Below are 10,056 nucleotides of genomic sequence, written 5' to 3'. Positions count from 1 at the left end.
TATTCCCCTTGTAAGGTGTGGAGCTCGAGGGCCTCTGAACCCCTCCCTTTAGTTATGCTGCTATAGATTAGCCTGCTGGGGCCACATGCTAATCACCGGCACATGAGCTATGTACCTGTATTGTATATCTTTTTTTGCATGCTTCTACATAAGACGATTCCATACAAGCACCTGGGAGATGGTCTGGCCTGCCGGTGGATGTACTGATGCCGGGGTTGGATGTGCCATTGCCGCAAGAGGACGTGCTGATGCTCCTACCTGTGACTCTCCATCTACACTGAAGGGACTGTGACTACTCTGCCTGGAATTAGAACTATAACTATAGAACTATATTTGAACTATAAATACGGACTTGTGCTAATGGGCCGCCCAATGGAGGATGGGTTCCCTTTGGAGTCTTGGTCCTCCCGAGGTTTAATCCTAATCCCACCCTATTGGGAGTTTTTCCTCACCACTGTCGCCCCTGGTTTGTTCATTAGAGATCTGGACCCATACGATTGTAAAGCTGCTTTGTGACAAAATGTGTTGTAAAAAGCACTATATAAATAAATTTGACTTTGACTTTAGTAAAACAACAGTCTGTATGAATCTGTCATACTCATGGTCTGGTGTTAACGAACCATGATGAATATGCATGTCTTTGTTGCAAGTGTGTGTGTGTGTGTGTGTGTGTGTGTGTGTGTGTGTGTGTGTGTGTGTGTGTGTGTGTGTGTGTGTGTGTGTGTGTGTGTGTGTGTGTGTGTGTGTGTTTCTGTATCTGAGTGATTATACATGACTGACTTTGTCCAGGACTTTTGGGGAAAATGTAAAAAGAGAAATGCACTACTCCACACTGCTGGTCCTGTTGGTGAGTTCAAGCCACTCCAGTGTAATTTCTGTGCACTCCTGCACTGTGTGCTGGATGTCCACACTACCCAAGCAAAACTACCAAAGGACAAACCTGTAATCACGGCACCAGTTCACTGAAGCCAGTAACCTCTGTGCATAACTATTGTATTTATATTCTTGAAAAGGAGAAATAAACACAGAGGCATTTCAATCTTTGAATTCAGAAGTAATAAAATGAGCTACTTCTGTTTAGACTACACCTTTCAGATCCTGTGCAGCTGTCTCGATATTAAATGCCAGTTTATCTCTTAAAGTTTGATATTTCACTTTTGAATGAAGGTATTCTTTATTAGATTTTCATTTCCAGTGAAAGCTGCCATAACCTTATTGCTGTTACACCATGTGTAGAAACGAAGTATCTAGTGACATCTGCTGCCATGCCAAAAAGCAAAATAAAAGTCATGGTCCATCTGCACCAGATGAATTGCTTTTCACATTTTAATGTCAGGGGGAGGGCTTTAACTGCTTACAGTACACTCCAAAGATTCATTGATGGGTCCTTCTTTGGTGACTGCAAAACAACCACCAATAAAGAAATAATGAACCTCCATCTTGTAGATACATATTTTCCATATTTGTTTTTCGATGTAGCTACTGCATAATTTTCAACAGTTACTGAATAATAGGGTTGACGATTATTAAAAGTTGATAATAATAAGCCTGGAATCATGCCATTTCTGTCACTGCCCCAGGGAGCGTCGTAACTGTTTATAAAGTATCCCTCAAAACTCTCTCACTTTGCCAACTTTTTCAAGTTCACAAAAAAAAGACCCTCCCCCACCCCACCATAAAAAGATAAACAAATGAATGGGTGGTGACTGTAATAACACATACTGTATACGCCATTTGGAGAGCTTTACTCGCTTTGCTGTTAAACAAGAGCCTTCTCGGGCCATTGCGTGTGTAATGTGTAGACTTGGGCTCACTGCGTGTTTTATGGACAGTGAAATAGCAACTCACAGGAGACGCATACACAGGGGAACATTTGCCGTACAACCTTCATCAATTAAGCACTTCAGCTCCGCTTCGTTCGGTATTTCCCTCAAACAAACGCAGGCAAGGAAATAAAGAACTGACATATATCAGCATATATTTGCAGGTGTTGTTTAGGACTGGTGCTTTTTGCCTTGAACATCTGTCGTTTGTGGAGCAGATGTTGTGGATTAACAGATGTTCGGCAACCCTCATTTGATAGAGGTGTGTTTTTGGTAAACAGTAATATGGTAAATGTGGAGATGCTGCTTTAACTCAGCTACGTAAGTTCAATTTCGTAACAAGATAAGGTAGTTACTCAACACTAGATCGACGCACGTGCTGCACGCTCCTCCAGGTTAAATGATGACACGGTCCACCGAGAATAACGTCCGTGCAGTTTCATTCAGTAGATGTTAAGATGATCTGAATGTGCATGCACGTGTCATACAGTGCATGATGTGTAGACGACCACAGGCTCCATTTTTCATTAAGCACTTCTGGCCACAGCTCGGCGCGTTCAGGATCTGGCAGGGACAGTTGCGGAGCGAGCCAGCACAACAGAACCGATAACCATGAGAGTGTTGTTCCAGAGTTTGGCCTGGTCTTGTGTAAGACCCGACCCACATCCCCGCCGCCAGCAGATGACTCAGAGAAGCCATGACACTAATTACGTGGTCTAAACAACAGTTAGAGAAATACAGTACACAGTTATTCATATTATTGCAAACGTGGCAAGAGGGTGGGGTGGGTGGAGTGGGTGGGGTGGGTGGGGGTGGATATGAACAGAAGAAGCCATCCAGCATGATTCTGTATTATGCTGTACAGATTAAATTACCTCCTCATGGATCACTTCATTCCGTATCTGTGACTTCATTTAAATGTTCGTAAACAATGCTCTGCTAAACCAAGTGTCTTAATTTTCAAATGGATGAGCTACACAGACTCAGAAATAAAAGTACATTAGCACCGCTCATCTCGCATGCATAGAGTGAACCTCCTGTTTACATTCAGGGAACGATGTTGGTTTTCAGAATATTTACATAATTTGCAATAGCTGGGGGCTTGGCCATAAGAAATTGGAAAAGACCTCCAATATTTATCATTTAAATAGTATGTGATATGTGAAATGTAATAATAGTCGGAAATGTAGTATGCAGTCACAGACCTCCAGTATGCATTATCTAGTATCACAGAACTTTCTGTCTGCTGCACTGAATGGCCACACTTTGACCAATACTTCTGTGTTGAAAATTGTGTCTTTTGCTGTCGTTTTTTTCCTCAAAGACATGGCTAGACACATTTGCTTTCGTCCACGCTGAGATGGTGTGCAGCTGTGTTCATAGCACCTGATGCTAACAGGGTCTGTAAGATCTTCCCTTCCCTGCACAGATAACACTAATAAGTGGATGTACCTGAATGTTCTGCAGATAAACAAAGATTAAACAAAATAATTCACATACTGCTATATTTATACTCCTACCTCACTGACAGCTAAAAACTACATAAGGGGTCCAGGAGTCATCTTAATAATTATCTCTGGACCAGGAACGACAGTATAATATTAATATCTCTTAGCCTGCTGTTCATGCCACCGTTACCACTAAGAAACACGTTTCTGTATCTGCTATTGAACCGGGGCAAAGCTCCCTTATCTAGTCCACCCAACAGCCAATAAAAACATCCCAGGAATTCTCATTTTTTAAATATCGTTTTAGCCGATACCTGGTAAAGCAGTGTCTGATAACAGGCGTACACACGTATGGCAAACCACACGTATGGCAAACCACTGTCTTTGTGACATTTGCTGGAGGTACATGGCCTGTTCATGCCCCATGTTCAGGGTCTAATCACTGTGGCGTTCTTTTGACTAATTAATACTCTCGTGATTGGAGATCAGGGGGTTGGACAGAGAGACATTGGTTTGTACACATAAGACATTCTTACATCATTTTTCCATATAAAGAAAGAAACGGTCATGATAAATTTGATGTGGGCATGTTAGTATTACATATAATTAAACTGGATTTCAGTTCATATGCTGATGTCAGAGAGTGGTGGGTTTCACTAGGCCATTAGTAGGTGCTATAACAGGCACAGCAGGCTGACTAAAGGTCTTCTTCCCTCTGACTCATGTTAGTGCAGTTCCCCAGACCACCGAGAGCTCTGGCCTTCAGCTCACCCAGATACATGACATAACAGACGCCTCATACCACTAAAGCACCTTTTCCAGGAAAGCGCAATTATTTTTGTTGGCGTATAAACAGAAATACAGATTTGTGGATGCACATTGTGGCAATTTTGAGAAGCTTTGTGCAGTGGTTTTGTCATCCTAACATTATAATGATAATTAACATTATAGCATTATAATGATAATTGTTCAAAAACTCTGGAGGGTTTCCATAAAATGTTATATTCATACCAATATACTGCCTGCTAAAATGTCACATATTTCAGCGAGGCTTTGTCTCACCACTGATTATTGGGATGGTGTGGGTGTCTCTTTGAAGACGTCCTCAAAAAACTTGATTATGCAGACTTTCTTCACATCCATAAACTTCCTTGTATTCATCAACAAACGATACAGCAGTTGTGTGTTCATTACAACATCCGTAAGACACACTGTGATTTATATACAGTAGGCATCCACACAACTCATTAATCCCACCAAAGATGAGTGGATACCACACCATTTACACAAGTCATAAAACTATGTGTGGGAATCTATAATATTACTAAGAATCCTAAGTATAGTGTCTGCTATTATGGTTAATGTGGCAATAGGCCATCGACTTGAGGCTTGGGAATCTGAAGTCTGCCAAGGCCAATACAGTGGAGCTGCACTGTGGTCTGACAGTAGTGTGCAGGGGAGGACCTCACTTGTCAAATTTATTTACTGCAAAAAGCCCTGCAAACTCAGTGGCCCCAGTGTAATCCACAGCCCACATAGAAAGAGTATGGAAAGGCCTCGATGCTAATGGGTTTTTTTTTTTTGTTTTTTTTTTTTGTGGACACACACTAAAACTCACTGGTGACATACATCACATTATTTGATCTGTTTTAGTAATCTTCTTTTTATAACTGTGCAGTTCTATTAGGGATGACTAATAGTATCACAAGCGTTAGAGACTAACCTCATTTTAACCCCATCAAAATTAAATCGAAATGAAATCATTACAGCTTTGCTGCCAGTGAAATATGTGTTATGAAATTTGTGTCGTTCTATTTCAGTCTCACTACAATGATAATCTAAAGGGCTTCCAGGTTTAGCCCTAAAAGGCGATGGCTCGTGTGTCTTGCCACTCCTAAGTTCAGTTAATTAAGCAGTTGTTTATGATCAGCGTTGGTGGAGCGTGGAAAACGCACGTGTGCTGTATTGCAGTGTTCCACCTCTGGACCTGGTCTCCTCAGGCGTATGAAAGATAACCTACGATGAATGTGGCCCATGGCAGAAACACCCAAGTGCAGCTCATGGAAATCCCCAAAAGCAGGTTGACGTCAGTCGGGTCACAGGGTTCTACCAGGCAGCGTCGTCTGTATGGAGGCACAGACCCAGGCCAGAGTGCATTTGTCAGAAGCTAAGCAGCATTGGGACAGCCATATTAAACAACAGAACCCTTGATGCGGGCTAAGACTCATGGACTCGTGAACTCCAGCAGGTGTCTGGCGAACCAAAGCATTGGCACGGCTCTGGAGAACCCAAACGCAGGCCTTTTAAATAGATCTGAATTATAGTGTCTGATGCGGAGTAGTGTGCAAGTGAATACTGTGAGCTGAAAAACGTCGTGTTTGCCTCCTTGTGAATGTTAATGTGGTTATGGCTGAAGGATCGCTGTGTTTGCGTGTGTTTGTGTGATGGGCGGCCATGTCTCTGTCGTCTCGTCTGGACAGGAAGTGGAAGTCTCCATGCTAGCGTTGTGGACAGCCCAAATGTGCCAAGGAGGAGTCGATTGTGGGCCTGAAGTTCTGGTTCAGATGGACCCAAAACCAAGAGTCGGATATGGTGCGAGTGGTTCTGACGAATCGTCACAGGCCTCCTCCTGTTTTTCTCCTGATGCCATTGAATTAAAGGAAACACAAGAGAGCACGTTACTATTTTCGTGGACCTGGTGTTGCCCTCTGGTCGCTATTCTGAGGAGCTCGTAAAAAATGACATCATTAAGAAAGTATGAGTCCCTCTGTATGCAGATTCATGGTGATCTAGGGAGTTGGGTGAGTAGTAGACTTCACATTACACAAATATGTCCATCAGCTCAGAAGCACAAATCCTTCCAGTGCTATACTATACGTATGCCAGTTCTGCGTGCCAAAGACTCAGATTACCATATATAGTGTTTCACTACAAAATCAGGCACCTCAGACAGGCATTACAAACCTACTAACTATAAATACAGATTCTGGTTCTTTGGATTACTGCAAGGTGACTGCTAAAGCTAACAGCATCCTACAACCAAGGTGAATCTTGTACAGTGTCATTAGCAGACCTTATGTCCATGTATGTCTATGTAAAAGCATGTAGAGTTACTAAAATAAATATGTGCTAGATGTAAAACTCAAAAGTTAGAATACCTTGGTTATAAACTCTTGCCTCACACAAAGAACAAATATTCTAACATGATAACAGGGAGAGCACAACTTTCAAATAAATAAACTAGCTTGGGAAGATATAAAGGGGAGCATACGACCAGCATGAAGAAGCCAATGCACAGAGAATGACTTTTCGGTATATTGTGGGCAGCCGGTGATGTATAACTGTACTGCCTAATGTCACTCGCATCAAATTAAAGTGGATAAAAAATGAGAAATAAATGCACAAGTCATGAACTGGTATTGCATTACTGTGTCGTTGCAATGCTACACTCTTCATTGATCAGGAGGTAACCATGAGATGAGAATCAATCTAGTCTGGCTTTAAGAACAGTTGCTTTAAACAATAACATCTGACATAATGGCAAGAATTCACACTGCACTGGCTGAAATCTGTTTCTAAAACTGGTACTGATGTAATCTTCCCGTGTTTGTCCCTGCTAACACAAGAGGAATGGTGAAGAGTGTCTTGGGCTTCCCTTTTCATCAGAACATTACATTAAATCAGAACATTACATTAAATCAGCACAAATGGAGTTAATTATTCCCTTGGATCAGAACACGGGGGAGTCCGTGGGTTGGATTTGTCCTGTTCCTCACAGTCTACACTGTGTTTATTTAATAGTGGATACAGAGACAGCTAATACTACTTTCACATATAGGGCTAGCAGGATTACTGTAATTGCGACATTACCAAATCAACAATATAAACCTCTACTTGTGTGCATGCAAATGTGTGTAAGCGTGTGCATATCTGTGTGTGTGTGTGTGTGTGTGTGTGTGTGTGTGTGTGTGTGTGTGTGTGTGTGTGTGTGTGTGTTTGAGTCAGAGGGAGACTGTGTGAAAGTGTAACTGTGATCATTTAACAAAGTCATTATGCTAAGCTTCGAGTGTGTGCCTAGCAGAGATTAATACTAGAACTCCTCTGTGCTTGGCTTGGTGGTGGTGTTGAGTTATTAACTCCTGCTCGGTCTCAAGTGAGCAGAGTGGTTCTCTGCAGACCTCCGCAACCAGACTGAAGAGACTCCAGATTCAACCGGTCACCTCCAGAAAGTCTCACTAGCATCTCACTTAAAACAGGTTTGCAGATAAATCCCATGAATCTCTATCTGCGGGGCAAGGACACGACGTCCCAATGACCGGCCAACTGCTGACACACTCCGTGTACCTCATTTATCAATCCGGAGGGGAACTGATTACATGTTGCTTTACGTTTGGCCACGGCAGTATGAGCCACTGGCACGTTCAATTAGATCTTTGTCTACTGAAGCCCAATGAGCTGGCATGTGATTTAGATATTCCTGCTGGGAGATATTATTAGTTTGGAGGTCTCAGTGGGATGGACTGCATGGCGTGTTTGTTCCCTGACTCAAGGCAGTTGCAGCCAACCAAACATCTGAGCAGCGACCGTAAGCTCGTCAGACCTGAGACAGGAACCTCGGAGCGGCCATGCGACTGGAGCAAGGTTCGGCGGGTCGGCGGGTCGGCGGGTCGGCGGGTCGGCGGCGGTTACGTCCGCTGAGGGGTTTTGTTTGTCTTCCCTCTTGGGTGAAACGATCAGGGTGAGCTGGCGACAGCGCTGTGTTTGGGAGTGGCTCATCTTCTGGTTAGACATTTAAACACAGCTGGTGATGATGTCTGACACCATCACACTCAGACAGACCGCCTGCTACATGCAGGTCTCCCTGCACAACGATGATAACACAGTAAATGTCTGCACGAGTGACACAGATTTAGGTGTCAGAGACGTGCAGGTAAATGCAATGCCGGATGTCATAAGACAAGTGAATGGCCTCATGTCTTGACTCTCAGCAGAATCCCTCGACGGTGTCAAGGGGCCACACAGCGCCTCAGAACGAAAATAACCAAATCCTATACTGCCACCTTGTGGGCACTTGGAGGAAACACAATCTTTGAGCTTCAGATGAGTGAACTGGTGTGGTCAATGAGGCTTTGTCCGTTTACCATTTCTGTTCTGTGTCAGTTCTGTATAAATGAACTAACAAGCTCTTGTGTTTTTGCTCATGCTAGTTTCTTGATTGTATATTCTGATAAACATAACACAGGTTAGTCACATTGGGTTTTGGTCTCTCTTTCTGTCTGCATCTCTCTCTCTCTCTCTCTCTCTCTCTCTCTCTCTCTCTCTCTCTCACTGAAACACAACATAAACACTAGGTGGTGCTGTATTAGATCCGTTTTTTAATGACGTACATTATTTGATTTTCAAGTAAACTCATTCTGACTGTATATATGAATGTTTTCTAATTTGTCTCATAGCTCATAGCTGATATTAAGTCAAGTGAGTCATCATAGAAATCACATGCCAATCAGTAGTTTGATTAGGTGAATGGTGAAGTGTCTGTGGCCGCTGTGTGTCTGCAGAGTTGAACACACGGTTCCTCACAGATCTCATTTTCTATTCTGAGAACCAGTGACGTTCTTGGTCACCTTTGGAACAGCACGAGTTCATTTGTCTTTCAACAAGTTTCTGCAGTGGCTCTGTAAAGACAACTGCAAATTACTTATCAGCGTACCAATGACCATGCAAGAAATCCCCAGATCCAGGTGCTAATGGTGCATGTTGAGGAACGTGAGTTCAACAGAGTGCACTACACAGACTGGCATCATCTCAATGATTTTATTGTTGGTTATTCATTTCCTTCTATGGAGGCCCTAAGGCAATCAAAATCTCAGGGCGCCCCTCACAAAATATGTTTGTAATTTTACCAACCAACAGTTTTCACACGGCCCCTGAAAGACCCAGGGCCCATAGATCTGCACCTATTCTGACTTTTTGGTAATATGACACTGGCTTCTATAAATTATAAGAAAACTATATTTACATTACATTTGCATAAGAGTATTATACCTTACACATATTTGCCTGTACCTTATAATCTCTTTCAGAATTTCTGTATTTTGAGCCATGCTTCTCACTGTACAGAGCCAAAACACACTTAACCCTTAACTCTTTCAGGTTGATTCATCATGGTGAGTTGTTTCAACAGCAAGAGCTGTTTCAATGATGATTATCTTGTGACTTTCACAGACATAGTTACTACTCCTTTCCTCTCAATCTTTCCCTGTGACATTTTACCACAAGACTTAATTGAAGCATTAATCCTGTAGCCCCACTGATAAAAGAAGTCTGTGTCTAGACTTTGTAAACTCCCACTGAGAAATTCAAACACCATTTTCAAAATTAAAAAGTGATTGGAGGAAAGTGGAATGAAAACATACGTGCATAAAGCTTCCAGTCCACTGCGACATTTAAGAAATCACCTGACATTGTTTAACAATCCAGTTAAAATACAGATGAGGGTTTACTTTTCAAGCCTCATTGACAGTGGACAACCCTGAATTACTCCTCACCACAACAGGTTGAGTACCCAAACACCCCATGACCCATCAAATAGGATGAGATTGCACATTTTTGTGGTAGTAGAATATTTTACAATTAGTCCATACTGAAACAACGCGCGAAACGTCAAACTTTTTGTCAGTTAATCATGAACCACTTACTAAAGTGTTGCCATTTTTCAATAGCACTATTGAAAAGTTTTTTTTTCAATTAAGCACTTGATTGAGTTTCAAAGCACATTATGGGCA

Source organism: Brachyhypopomus gauderio, chromosome 19 (genome assembly GCF_052324685.1).
Source record: "Brachyhypopomus gauderio isolate BG-103 chromosome 19, BGAUD_0.2, whole genome shotgun sequence".
NCBI lineage: Eukaryota > Metazoa > Chordata > Actinopteri > Gymnotiformes > Hypopomidae > Brachyhypopomus > Brachyhypopomus gauderio.
This window is presented reverse-complemented; position numbering follows the sequence as displayed.